The sequence below is a fragment of the Salmo salar genome, chromosome ssa09 (genome assembly GCF_905237065.1).
Source record: "Salmo salar chromosome ssa09, Ssal_v3.1, whole genome shotgun sequence".
Taxonomy (NCBI): Eukaryota; Metazoa; Chordata; class Actinopteri; order Salmoniformes; family Salmonidae; genus Salmo; species Salmo salar.
This window is the reverse complement of record NC_059450.1, coordinates 101,092,959-101,108,004: the sequence shown is the minus strand read 5'-3', so window position 1 is coordinate 101,108,004 and position 15,046 is coordinate 101,092,959. Positions and strand designations below refer to the sequence as shown.

Sequence of the window (15,046 nt, the reverse complement as noted above, 5' to 3'; positions counted from 1 at the left end):
AGATTCCTGCCTGCACCGTCCCTCTATAGATTCCTGCCTCAAACCGTCCCTCTATAGTTCCTGCCTCAAACCGTCCCTCTATGATTCCTGCCTCAAACCGTCCCTCTATAGATTCCTGCCTCAAACCGTCCCTCTATAGATTCCTGCCTCACACCGTCCCTCTATAGGTTCCTGCCTCAAACCGTCCCTCTATAGTTCCTGCCTCACACCGTCCCTCTGCAGTTCCTGCCTCAAACCGTCCCTCTATAGTTCCTGCCTCACACCGTCCCTCTATAGATTCCTGCCTCAAACCGTCCCTCTATAGATTCCTGCCTCAAGCGTCCCTCTATAGATTCCTGCCTCAAACCGTCCCTCTATAGATTCCTGCCTCAAACCGTCCCTCTATAGATTCCTGCCTCACACCGTCCCTCTATAGATTCCTGCCTCAAACCGTCCCTCTATAGATTCCTGCCTCACACCGTCCCTCTATAGATTCCTGCCTCACACCGTCCCTCTATAGATTCCTGCCTCAAACCGTCCCTCTATAGTTCCTGCCTCAAACCGTCCCTCTATAGGTTCCTGCCTCACACCGTCCCTCTATAGTTCCTGCCTCAAACCGGTCCCTCTATAGTTCCTGCCTCACACCGTCCCTCTATAGTTCCTGCCTCACACCGTCCCTCTATAGTTCCTGCCTCAAACCGTCCCTCTATAGGTTCCTGCCTCAAACCGTCCCTCTATAGATTCCTGCCTCACACCGTCCCTCTATAGTTCCTGCCTCAAACGTCCCTCTATAGATTCCTGCCTCAAACCGTCCCTCTATAGATTCCTGCCTCAAACCGTCCCTCTATAGATTCCTGCCTCACACCGTCCCTCTATAATTCCTGCCTCACCGTCCCTCTATAGATTCCTGCCTCAAACCGTCCCTCTATAGATTCCTGCCTCACACCGTCCCTCTATAGATTCCTGCCTCACACCGTCCCTCTATAGTTCCTGCCTCACACCGTCCCTCTATAGGTTCCTGCCTCACACCGTCCCTCTATAGATTCCTGCCTCAAACCGTCCCTCTATTCCTGCCTCACACCGTCCCTCTATAGGTTCCTGCCTCACACCGTCCCTCTATAGGTTCCTGCCTCACACCGTCCCTCTATAGTTCCTGCCTCAAAGGTCCCTCTATAATTCCTGCCTCAAACCGTCCCTCTATAGTTCCTGCCTCACACCGTCCCTCTACAGATTCCTGCCTCAAACCGTCCCTCTATAGATTCCTGCCTCACACCGTCCCTCTATAGATTCCTGCCTCAAACCGTCCCTCTATAGATTCCTGCCTCAAACCGTCCCTCTATAGATTCCTGCCTCAAACCGTCCCTCTATAGTTCCTGCCTCACACGTCCCTCTATAGGTTCCTGCCTCACACCGTCCCTCTATAGGTTCCTGCCTCACACCGTCCCTCTATAGATTCCTGCCTCAAACCGTCCCTCTATAGATTCCTGCCTCAAACCGTCCCTCTATAGGTTCCTGCCTCAAACCGTCCCTCTATAATTCCTGCCTCACACCGTCCCTCTATAGATTCCTGCCTCACACCGTCCCTCTATAGGTTCCTGCCTCACACGTCCCTCTATAGATTCCTGCCTCAAACCGTCCCTCTATAGATTCCTGCCTCACACCGTCCCTCTACAGATTCCTGCCTCAAACCGTCCCTCTATAGATTCCTGCCTCACACCGTCCCTCTATAGATTCCTGCCTCACACCGTCCCTCTATAGATTCCTGCCTCAAACCGTCCCTCTATAGATTCCTGCCTCAAACCGTCCCTCTATAGATTCCTGCCTCAAACCGTCCCTCTATAGATTCCTGCCTCACACCGTCCCTCTATAGATTCCTGCCTCACACCGGCCCTCTATAGATTCCTGCCTCACACCGTCCCTCTAGATTCCTGCCTCAAACCGTCCCTCTATAGGTTCCTGCCTCAAACCGTCCCTCTATAGGTTCCTGCCTCACACCGTCCCTCTATAGGTTCCTGCCTCACACGTCCCTCTATAGATTCCTGCCTCAAACCGTCCCTCTACAGATTCCTGCCTCAAACCGTCCCTCTATAGATTCCTGCCTCAAACCGTCCCTCTATAGATTCCTGCCTCAAACCGTCCCTCTATAGATTCCTGCCTCAAACGTCCCTCTATAGATTCCTGCCTCAAACCGTCCCTCTATAGATTCCTGCCTCACACCGTCCCTCTATAGATTCCTGCCTCAAACCGTCCCTCTATAGATTCCTGCCTCACACCGTCCCTCTATAGGTTCCTGCCTCACACCGTCCCTCTAAGGTTCCTGCCTCAAACCGTCCCTCTATAGGTTCCTGCCTCAAACCGTCCCTCTATAGATTCCTGCCTCACACCGTCCCTCTATAGGTTCCTGCCTCACACGTCCCTCTATAGATTCCTGCCTCAAACCGTCCCTCTATAGATTCCTGCCTCACACCGTCCCTCTACAGATTCCTGCCTCAAACCGTCCCTATATAGATTCCTGCCTCACACCGTCCCTCTATAATTCCTGCCTCAAACCGTCCCTCTATAGATTCCTGCCTCAAACCGTCCCTCTATAGATTCCTGCCTCAAACCGTCCCTCTATAGATTCCTGCCTCACAGCGTCCCTCTATAGATTCCTGCCTCACACCGTCCCTCTATAGATTCCTGCCTCACACCGTCCCTCTATAGATTCCTGCCTCACACCGTCCCTCTAGATTCCTGCCTCAAACCGTCCCTCTATAGGTTCCTGCCTCAAACCGTCCCTCTATAGGTTCCTGCCTCACACCGTCCCTCTATAGTTCCTGCCTCACCGCCTCTATAGTTCACTGCCTCACACGTCCCTCTATAGATTCCTGCCTCAAACCGTCCCTCTATAGTTCCTGCCTCACACCGTCCCTCTATAGATTCCTGCCTCAAACCGTCCCTCTATAGGTTCCTGCCTCACACCGTCCCTCTATAGTTCCTGCCTCAAACCGTCCCTCTATAGATTCCTGCCTCAAACCGTCCCTCTATAGATTCCTGCCTCAAACCGTCCCTCTACAGATTCCTGCCTCAAACCGGTCCCTCTATGATTCCTGCCTCACACCGTCCCTCTATAGATTCCTGCCTCACACCGTCCCTCTATAGATTCCTGCCTCACACCGTCCCTCTATAGATTCCTGCCTCAAACCGTCCCTCTTGGTTCCTGCCTCAAACCGTCCCTCTATAGGTTCCTGCCTCAAACCGTCCCTCTATAGTTCCTGCCTCACACCGTCCCTCTATAGGTTCCTGCCTCACACCGTCCCTCTATAGTTCCTGCCTCACACCGTCCCTCTATAGATTCCTGCCTCACACCGTCCCTCTATAGGTTCCTGCCTCACACCGTCCCTCTATAGATTCCTGCCTCAAACCGTCCCTCTATAGGTTCCTGCCTCACACCGTCCCTCTACAGATTCCTGCCTCAAACCGTCCCTCTATAGATTCCTGCCTCACACCGTCCCTCTATAGATTCCTGCCTCAAACCGTCCCTCTATAGATTCCTGCCTCAAACCGTCCCTCTATGAGTTCCTGCCTCACACCGTCCCTCTATAGGTTCCTGCCTCACACCGTCCCTCTATAGATTCCTGCCTCACACCGTCCTCTATAGATTCCTGCCTCACACCGTCCCTCTATAGGTTCCTGCCTCACACGGGTCCCTCTATAGGTTCCTGCCTCAAACCGTCCCTCTATAGATTCCTGCCTCACACCGTCCCTCTACAGATTCCTGCCTCAAACCGTCCCTCTATAGATTCCTGCCTCACACCGTCCCTCTATAGATTCCTGCCTCAAACCGTCCCTCTATAGATTCCTGCCTCAAACCGTCCCTCTATAGATTCCTGCCTCAAACCGTCCCTCTATAGATTCCTGCCTCAAACCGTCCCTCTATAGATTCCTGCCTCACAACGTCCCTCTATAGATTCCTGCATCACACCGTCCCTCTATAGGTTCCCTGCCTCAGGGTCCTCTACAGATTCCTGCCTCACACCGTCCCTCTAGTTCCTGCCTCAAACCGTCCCTCTATAGGTTCCTGCCTCAAACCGTCCCTCTATAGATTCCTGCCTCACACCGTACTCATAGGTTCCTGCCTCACACCGTCCCTCTACAGATTCCTGCCTCAAACTTCGTCCCTCTATAGATTCCTGCCTCACACCGTCCCTCTATAGATTCCTGCCTCAAACCGTCCCTCTATAGTTCCTGCCTCACACCGTCCCTCTATAGATTCCTGCCTCAAACCGTCCCTCTATAGATTCCTGCCTCAAACCGTCCCTCTATAGATTCCTGCCTCAAACCGTCCCTCTATAGATTCCTGCCTCAAACCGTCCCTCTATAGATTCCTGCCTCACACCGTCCCTCTATAGATTCCTGCCTCAAACCGTCCCTCTATAGTTCCTGCCTCACACCGTCCCTCTATAGATTCCTGCCTCAAACCGTCCCTCTATAGATTCCTGCCTCAAACCGTCCCTCTATAGGTTCCTGCCTCACACGTCCCTCTATAGATTTCTGCCTCAAACCGTCCCTCTATAGATTCTGCCTCACACCGGTCCCTCTATAGATTCCTGCCTCAAACCGTCCCTCTATAGATTCCTGCCTCACACCGTCCCTCTACAGATTCCTGCCTCAAACCGTCCCTCTATAGATTCCTGCCTCACACCGTCCCTCTATAGATTCCTGCCTCAAACCGTCCCTCTATAGATTCCTGCCTCACACGTCCCTCTATAGATTCCTGCCTCAAACCGTCCCTCTATAGATTCCTGCCTCACCGTCCCTCTATAGTTCCTGCCTCACACCGTCCCTCTATAGATTCCTGCCTCAAACCGTCCCTCTATAGATTCCTGCCTCAAACCGTCCCTCTATAGATTCCTGCCTCACACCATCCATCTATAGATTCCTGCCTCAAACCGTCCCTCTACAGATTCCTGCCTCAAACCGTCCCTCTATAGATTCCTGCCTCAAACCGTCCCTCTATAGATTCCTGCCTCACACCGTCCCTCTATAGATTCCTGCCTCACACCGTCCCTCTATAGATTCCTGCCTCACACCGTCCCTCTATAGATTCCTGCCTCAAACCGTCCCTCTACAGATTCCTGCCTCAAACCGTCCCTCTATAGATTCCTGCCTCAAACCGTCCCTCTATAGATTCCTGCCTCACACCGTCCCTCTATAGATTCCTGCCTCACAACGTCCCTCTATAGATTCCTGCCTCAAACCGTCCCTCTATAGATTCCTGCCTCAAACCGTCCCTCTATAGATTCCTGCCTCACACCGGTCCCTCTATAGATTCCTGCCTCAAACCGTCCCTCTATAGGTTCCTGCCTCACACCGTCCCTCTATAGGTTCCTGCCTCACACCGTCCCTCTATAGGTTCCTGCCTCACACCGTCCCTCTATAGATTCCTGCCTCACACCGTCCCTCTATAGATTCCTGCCTCACACCGTCCCTCTATAGATTCCTGCCTCACACCGTCCCTCTATAGGTTCCTGCCTCAACCGTCCCTCTATAGATTTCTGCCTCAAACCGTCCCTCTATAGATTCCTGCCTCAAACCGTCCCTCTATAGATTCCTGCCTCACACCGTCCCTCTATAGATTCCTGCCTCAAACCGTCCCTCTATAGATTCCTGCCTCACACCGTCCCTCTATAGATTCCTGCCTCAAACCGTCCCTCTATAGATTCCTGCCTCAAACCGTCCCTCTATAGTTCCTGCCTCAAACCGTCCCTCTATAGATTCCTGCCTCAAACCGTCCCTCTATAGATTCCTGCCTCACACCGTCCCTCTATAGATTTCTGCCTCAAACCGTCCCTCTATAGGTTCCTGCCTCACACCGTCCCTCTACAGATTCCTGCCTCAAACCGTCCCTCTATAGATTCCTGCCTCACACCGTCCCTCTATAGATTCCTGCCTCAAACCGTCCCTCTATAGATTCCTGCCTCAAGCCGTCCCTCTTAGATTCCTGCCTCAAACCGTCCCTCTATAGATTCCTGCCTCAAAACGTCCCTCTATAGATTCCTGCCTCACACCGTCCCTCTATAGATTCCTGCCTCACACCGTCCCTCTATAGATTCCTGCCTCACACCGTCCCTCTAGATTCCTGCCTCAAACCGTCCCTCTATAGGTTCCTGCCTCAAACCGTCCCTCTATAGGTTCCTGCCTCACACCGTCCCTCTATAGATTCCTGCCTCACACCGGCCCTCTATAGATTCCTGCCTCACACCGTCCCTCTATAGATTCCTGCCTCAAACCGTCCCTCTATAGATTCCTGCCTCACACCGTCCCTCTATATGTTCCTGCCTCACACCGTCCCTCTATAGATTCCTGCCTCAAACCGTCCCTCTATAGATTCCTGCCTACACCGTCCCTCTATAGATTCCTGCCTCAAACCGTCCCTCTATAGATTCCTGCCTCAAACCGTCCCTCTATAGATTCCTTCCTCACACCGTCCCTCTATAGATTCCTGCCTCAAATCGTCCCTCTATAGATTCCTGCCTCACACCGTCCCTCTATAGATTCCTGCCTCACACCGTCCCTCTAGATTTCTGCCTCAAACCGTCCCTCTATAGGTTCCTGCCTCAAACCGTCCCTCTATAGGTTCCTGCCTCACACCGTCCCTCTATAGATTCCTGCCTCACACCGTCCCTCTATAGGTTCCTGCATCACACCGTCCCTCTATAGGTTCCTGCCTCACACCGTCCCTCTATAGGTTCCTGCCTCACACCGTCCCTCTATAGGTTCCTGCCTCAAACCGTCCCTCTATAGATTCCTGCCTCACACCGTCCCTCTACAGATTCCTGCCTCAAACCGTCCCTCTATAGATTCCTGCCTCACACCGTCCCTCTATAGATTCCTGCCTCAAACCGTCCCTCTATAGATTCCTGCCTCACACCGTCCCTCTATAGATTCCTGCCTCAAACCGTCCCTCTATAGATTCCTGCCTCAAACCGTCCCTCTATAGATTCCTGCCTCACACCGTCCCTCTATAGATTCCTGCCTCACACCGTCCCTCTATAGATTCCTGCCTCACACCGTCCCTCTATAGGTTCCTGCCTCACACCGTCCCTCTATAGATTCCTGCCTCACACCGTCCCTCTATAGATTCCTGCCTCAAACCGTCCCTCTATAGGTTCCTGCCTCACACGTCCCTCTATAGATTTCTGCCTCAAACCGTCCCTCTATAGATTCCTGCCTCACACCGTCCCTCTACAGATTCCTGCCTCAAACCGTCCCTCTATAGATTCCTGCCTCACACCGTCCCTCTATAGATTCCTGCCTCAAACCGTCCCTCTATAGATTCCTGCCTCAAACCGTCCCTCTATAGATTCCTGCCTCAAACCGTCCCTCTATAGATTCCTGCCTCACAACGTCCCTCTATAGATTCCTGCATCACACCGTCCATCTATAGATTCCTGCCTCACACCGTCCCTCTATAGATTCCTGCCTCACACCGTCCCTCTAGATTCCTGCCTCAAACCGTCCCTCTATAGGTTCCTGCCTCAAACCGTCCCTCTATAGATTCCTGCCTCACACCGTCCCTCTATAGGTTCCTGCCTCACACGTCCCTCTATAGATTTCTGCCTCAAACCGTCCCTCTATAGATTCCTGCCTCACACCGTCCCTCTACAGATTCCTGCCTCAAACCGTCCCTCTATAGATTCCTGCCTCACACCGTCCCTCTATAGATTCCTGCCTCAAACCGTCCCTCTATAGATTCCTGCCTCAAACCGTCCCTCTATAGATTCCTGCCTCAAACCGTCCCTCTATAGATTCCTGCCTCACAACGTCCCTCTATAGATTCCTGCCTCACACCGTCCCTCTATAGATTCCTGCCTCACACCGTCCCTCTATAGATTCCTGCCTACACCGTCCCTCTAGATTCCTGCCTCAAACCGTCCCTCTATAGGTTCCTGCCTCAAACCGTCCCTCTATAGATTCCTGCCTCACACCGTCCCTCTATAGGTTCCTGCCTCAACGTCCCTCTATAGATTCCTGCCTCACACCGTCCCTCTATAGATTCCTGCCTCAAACCGTCCCTCTATAGATTCCTGCCTCACACCGTCCCTCTATAGATTCCTGCCTCACACCGTTCCTCTACAGATTCCTGCCTCAAACCGTCCCTCTATAGATTCCTGCCTCAAACCGTCCCTCTATAGATTCCTGCCTCAAACCGTCCCTCTATAGATTCCTGCCTCAAACCGTCCCTCTATAGATTCCTGCCTCACACCGTCCCTCTATAGATTCCTGCATCAAACCGTCCCTCTATAGATTCCTGCCTCACACCGTCCCTCTATGGTTCCTGCCTCACACCGTCCCTCTTAGATTCCTGCCTCAAACCGTCCCTCTATAGGTTCCTGCCTCAAACGTCCCTCTATAGGTTCCTGCCTCACACCGTCCCTCTATAGATTCCTGCCTCACACCGTCCCTCTATAGATTCCTGCCTCACACCGTCCCTCTATAGATTCCTGCCTCACACCGTCCCTCTATAGATTCCTGCCTCAAACCGTCCCTCTATAGATTCCTGCCTCAAACCGTCCCTCTATAGATTCCTGCCTCAAACCGTCCCTCTATAGATTCCTGCCTCACACGTCCCTCTATAGATTCCTGCCTCAAACCGTCCCTCTATAGATTCCTGCCTCACCGTCCCTCTATAGATTCCTGCCTCAAACCGTCCCTCTATAGATTCCTGCCTCAAACCGTCCCTCTATAGATTCCTGCCTCAAACCGTCCCTCTATAGATTCCTGCCTCACACCGTCCCTCTATAGATTCCTGCCTCACACCGTCCCTCTATAGATTCCTGCCTCACACGCCTCTATAGGTTCCTGCCTCACACCGTCCCTCTATAGATTCCTGCCTCACACCGTCCCTCTATAGGTTCCTGCCTCACACCGTCCCTCTATAGATTCCTGCCTCAAACCGTCCCTCTATAGATTCCTGCCTCAAACCGTCCCTCTATAGATTCCTGCCTCACACCGTCCCTCTATAGATTCCTGCCTCAAACCGTCCCTCTATAGATTCCTGCCTCAAACCGTCCCTCTATAGATTCCTGCCTCAAACCGTCCCTCTATAGATTCCTGCCTCAAACCGTCCCTCTATAGATTCCTGCCTCAAACCGTCCCTCTATAGATTCCTGCCTCACAACGTCCCTCTATAGATTCCTGCATCACACCGTCCATCTATAGATTCCTGCCTCACACCGTCCCTCTATAGATTCCTGCCTCACACCGTCCCTCTAGATTCCTGCCTCAAACCGTCCCTCTATAGGTTCCTGCCTCAAACCGTCCCTCTATAGGTTCCTGCATCACACCGTCCCTCTATAGGTTCCTGCCTCACACCGTCCCTCTACAGATTCCTGCCTCAAACCGTCCCTCTATAGATTCCTGCCTCACACCGTCCCTCTATAGATTCCTGCCTCAAACCGTCCCTCTATAGATTCCTGCCTCACACCGTCCCTCTATAGATTCCTGCCTCAAACCGTCCCTCTATAGATTCCTGCCTCACACCGTCCCTCTATAGATTCCTGCCTCAAACCGTCCCTCTATAGATTCCTGCCTCAAACCGTCCCTTTATAGATTCCTGCCTCACACCGTCCCTCTATAGATTCCTGCCTCACACCGTCCCTCTATAGATTCCTGCCTCACACCGTCCCTCTATAGATTCCTGCCTCAAACCGTCCCTCTGTAGATTCCTGCCTCAAACCGTCCCTCTATAGATTCCTGCCTCACACGTCCCTCTATAGATTTCTGCCTCAAACCGTCCCTCTATAGATTCCTGCCTCACACCGTCCCTCTATAGATTCCTGCCTCAAACCGTCCCTCTATAGATTCCTGCCTCACACCGTCCCTCTACAGATTCCTGCCTCAAACCGTCCCTCTATAGATTCCTGCCTCAAACCGTCCCTCTATAGATTCCTGCCTCAAACCGTCCCTCTATAGATTCCTGCCTCACACCGTCCCTCTATAGATTCCTGCCTCAAACCGTCCCTCTATAGATTCCTGCCTCAAACCGTCCCTCTATAGATTCCTGCCTCAAACCGTCCCTCTATAGATTCCTGCCTCAAACCGTCCCTCTATAGATTCCTGCCTCACACCGTCCCTCTATAGATTCCTGCCTCAAACCGTCCCTCTATAGATTCCTGCCTCAAACCGTCCCTCTATAGGTTCCTGCCTCAAACCGTCCCTCTATAGATTCCTGCCTCACACCGTCCCTCTATAGATTCCTGCCTCACACCGTCCCTCTATAGATTCCTGCCTCACACCGTCCCTCTATAGATTCCTGCCTCACACCGTCCCTCTAGATTCCTGCCTCAAACCGTCCCTCTATAGGTTCCTGCCTCAAACCGTCCCTCTATAGGTTCCTGCCTCACACCGTCCCTCTATAGATTCCTGCCTCACACCGTCCCTCTATAGGTTCCTGCCTCACACCGTCCCTCTATAGGTTCCTGCCTCACACCGTCCCTCATATAGGTTCCGGCCTCACACCGTCCCTCTATAGGTTCCTGCCTCAAACCGTCCCTCTATAGATTCCTGCCTCACACCGTCCCTCTACAGATTCCTGCCTCAAACCGTCCCTCTATAGATTCCTGCCTCACACCGTCCCTCTATAGATTCCTGCCTCAAACCGTCCCTCTATAGATTCCTGCCTCAAACCGTCCCTCTATAGATTCCTGCCTCAAACCGTCCCTCTATAGATTCCTGCCTCAAACCGTCCCTCTATAGATTCCTGCCTCACACCGTCCCTCTATAGATTCCTGCCTCACACCGTCCCTCTATAGGTTCCTGCCTCACACCGTCCCTCTATAGGTTCCTGCCTCATACCGGCCCTCTATAGATTCCTGCCTCACACCGTCCCTCTATAGATTCCTGCCTCACACCGTCCCTCTATAGGTTCCTGCCTCACACGTCCCTCTATAGATTTCTGCCTCAAACCGTCCCTCTATAGATTCCTGCCTCACACCGTCCCTCTACAGATTCCTGCCTCAAACCGTCCCTCTATAGATTCCTGCCTCACACCGTCCCTCTATAGATTCCTGCCTCAAACCGTCCCTCTATAGATTCCTGCCTCAAACCGTCCCTCTATAGATTCCTGCCTCAAACCGTCCCTCTATAGATTCCTGCCTCAAACCGTCCCTCTATAGATTCCTGCCTCACAACGTCCCTCTATAGATTCCTGCCTCACACCGTCCCTCTATAGATTCCTGCCTCACACCGGTCCCTCTATAGATTCCTGCCTCAAACCGTCCCTCTATAGGTTCCTGCCTCAAACCGTCCCTCTATAGGTTCCTGCCTCACACCGTCCCTCTATAGGTTCCTGCCTCACACTGTCCCTCTACAGATTCCTGCCTCAAACCGTCCCTCTATAGATTCCTGCCTCACACCGTCCCTCTATAGATTCCTGCCTCAAACCGTCCCTCTATAGATTCCTGCCTCACACCGTCCCTCTATAGATTCCTGCCTCAAACCGTCCCTCTATAGATTCCTGCCTCACACCGTCCCTCTATAGATTCCTGCCTCACACCGTCCCTCTATAGATTCCTGCCTCAAACCGTCCCTCTATAGATTCCTGCTTCACACCGTCCCTCTATAGATTCCTGCCTCAAACCGTCCCTCTATAGATTCCTGCCTCACACCGTCCCTCTATAGATTCCTGCCTCAAACCGTCCCTCTATAGATTCCTGCCTCTAACCGTCCCTCTATAGATTCCTGCCTCACACCGTCCCTCTATAGATTTCTGCCTCAAACCGTCCCTCTATAGGTTCCTGCCTCACACCGTACCTCTATAGGTTCCTGCCTCAAACCGTCCCTCTATAGATTCCTGCCTCACACCGTCCCTCTATAGATTCCTGCCTCAAACCGTCCCTCTATAGGTTCCTGCCTCACATCGTCCCTCTATAGATTCCTGCCTCAAACCGTCCCTCTATAGATTCCTGCCTCACACGTCCCTCTATAGATTCCTGCCTCAAACCGTCCCTCTATAGATTCCTGCCTCACACGTCCCTCTATAGATTCCTGCCTCACACGTCCCTCTATAGATTCCTGCCTCAAACCGTCCCTCTATAGATTCCTGCCTCAAACCGTCCCTCTATAGATTCCTGCCTCACACGTCCCTCTATAGATTCCTGCCTCAAACCGTCCCTCTACAGATTCCTGCCTCAAACCGTCCCTCTATAGATTCCTGCCTCAAACCGTCCCTCTATAGATTCCTGCCTCACACCGTCCCTCTATAGATTCCTGCCTCACACCGTCCCTCTATAGATTCCTGCCTCAAACCGTCCCTCTACAGATTCCTGCCTCAAACCGTCCCTCTATAGATTCCTGCATCACATCGTCCCTCTATAGATTCCTGCCTCACACCGACCCTCTATAGATTCCTGCCTCACACCGTCCCTCTAGATTCCTGCCTCAAACCGTCCCTCTATAGGTTCCTGCCTCAAACCGTCCCTCTATAGGTTCCTGCCTCACACCGTCCCTCTATAGATTCCTGCCTCACACCGTCCCTCTATAGGTTCCTGCATCACACCGTCCCTCTATAGGTTCCTGCCTCACACCGTCCCTCTATATAGGTTCCTGCCTCACACCGTCCCTCTATAGGTTCCTGCCTCATACCGGCCCTCTATAGATTCTTGCCTCACACCGTCCCTCTATAGATTCCTGCCTCACACCGTCCCTCTATAGGTTCCTGCCTCACACGTCCCTCTATAGATTTCTGCCTCAAACCGTCCCTCTATAGATTCCTGCCTCACACCGTCCCTCTACAGATTCCTGCCTCAAACCGTCCCTCTATAGATTCCTGCCTCACACCGTCCCTCTATAGATTCCTGCCTCAAACCGTCCCTCTATAGATTCCTGCCTCAAACCGTCCCTCTATAGATTCCTGCCTCAAACCGTCCCTCTATAGATTCCTGCCTCACACCGTCCCTCTATAGGTTCCTGCCTCACACCGTCCCTCTATAGGTTCCTGCCTCACACCGGCCCTCTATAGATTCCTGCCTCACACCGTCCCTCTATAGATTCCTGCCTCACACCGTCCCTCTATAGGTTCCTGCCTCACACGTCCCTCTATAGATTTCTGCCTCAAACCGTCCCTCTATAGATTCCTGCCTCACACCGTCCCTCTACAGATTCCTGCCTCAAACCGTCCCTCTATAGATTCCTGCCTCACACCGTCCCTCTATAGATTCCTGCCTCAAACCGTCCCTCTATAGATTCCTGCCTCAAACCGTCCCTCTATAGATTCCTGCCTCAAACCGTCCCTCTATAGATTCCTGCCTCAAACCGTCCCTCTATAGATTCCTGCCTCACAACGTCCCTCTATAGATTCCTGCATCACACCGTCCATCTATAGATTCCTGCCTCACACCGTCCCTCTATAGATTCCTGCCTCACACCGTCCCTCTAGATTCCTGCCTCAAACCGTCCCTCTATAGGTTCCTGCCTCAAACCGTCCCTCTATAGGTTCCTGCATCACACCGTCACTCTATAGGTTCCTGCCTCACACTGTCCCTCTACAGATTCCTGCCTCAAACCGTCCCTCTATAGATTCCTGCCTCACACCGTCCCTCTATAGATTCCTGCCTCAAACCGTCCCTCTATAGATTCCTGCCTCACACCGTCCCTCTATAGATTCCTGCCTCAAACCGTCCCTCTATAGATTCCTGCCTCACACGTCCCTCTATAGATTCCTGCCTCAAACCGTCCCTCTATAGATTCCTGCCTCAAACCGTCCCTTTATAGATTCCTGCTTCACACCGTCCCTCTATAGATTCCTGCCTCAAACCGTCCCTCTATAGATTCCTGCCTCACACGTCCCTCTATAGATTCCTGCCTCAAACCGTCCCTCTATAGATTCCTGCCTCTAACCGTCCCTCTATAGATTCCTGCCTCACACGTCCCTCTATAGATTTCTGCCTCAAACCGTCCCTCTATAGGTTCCTGCCTCACACCGTCCCTCTATAGGTTCCTGCCTCAAACCGTCCCTCTATAGATTCCTGCCTCACACCGTCCCTCTACAGATTCCTGCCTCAAACCGTCCCTCTATAGATTCCTGCCTCACATCGTCCCTCTATAGATTCCTGCCTCAAACCGTCCCTCTATAGATTCCTGCCTCACACGTCCCTCTATAGATTCCTGCCTCAAACCGTCCCTCTATAGATTCCTGCCTCACACGTCCCTCTATAGATTCCTGCCTCACACGTCCCTCTATAGATTCCTGCCTCAAACCGTCCCTCTATAGATTCCTGCCTCAAACCGTCCCTCTATAGATTCCTGCCTCACACGTCCCTCTATAGATTCCTGCCTCAAACCGTCCCTCTACAGATTCCTGCCTCAAACCGTCCCTCTATAGATTCCTGCCTCAAACCGTCCCTCTATAGATTCCTGCCTCACACCGTCCCTCTATAGATTCCTGCCTCACACCGTCCCTCTAGATTCCTGCCTCAAACCGTCCCTCTACAGATTCCTGCCTCAAACCGTCCCTCTATAGATTCCTGCATCACATCGTCCCTCTATAGATTCCTGCCTCACACCGACCCTCTATAGATTCCTGCCTCACACCGTCCCTCTAGATTCCTGCCTCAAACCGTCCCTCTATAGGTTCCTGCCTCAAACCGTCCCTCTATAGGTTCCTGCCTCACACCGTCCCTCTATAGATTCCTGCCTCACACCGTCCCTCTATAGGTTCCTGCATCACACCGTCCCTCTATAGGTTCCTGCCTCACACCGTCCCTCTATATAGGTTCCTGCCTCACACCGTCCCTCTATAGGTTCCTGCCTCATACCGGCCCTCTATAGATTCTTGCCTCACACCGTCCCTCTATAGATTCCTGCCTCACACCGTCCCTCTATAGGTTCCTGCCTCACACGTCCCTCTATAGATTTCTGCCTCAAACCGTCCCTCTATAGATTCCTGCCTCACACCGTCCCTCTACAGATTCCTGCCTCAAACCGTCCCTCTATAGATTCCTGCCTCACACCGTCCCTCTATAGATTCCTGCCTCAAACCGTCCCTCTATAGATTCCTGCCTCAAACCGTCCCTCTATAGATTCC

General features: G+C 52.5%; 1 protein-coding gene across 2 annotated transcripts in view; it reads right to left on the bottom strand.

The window, feature by feature from the left end:
- LOC106612321 (vascular endothelial growth factor receptor 3) overlaps positions 1–15,046 on the bottom strand; it is a 787,633-nt gene that overhangs the window by 730,082 nt on the left and 42,505 nt on the right. The gene's annotated exons all lie outside the window — the stretch shown is intronic.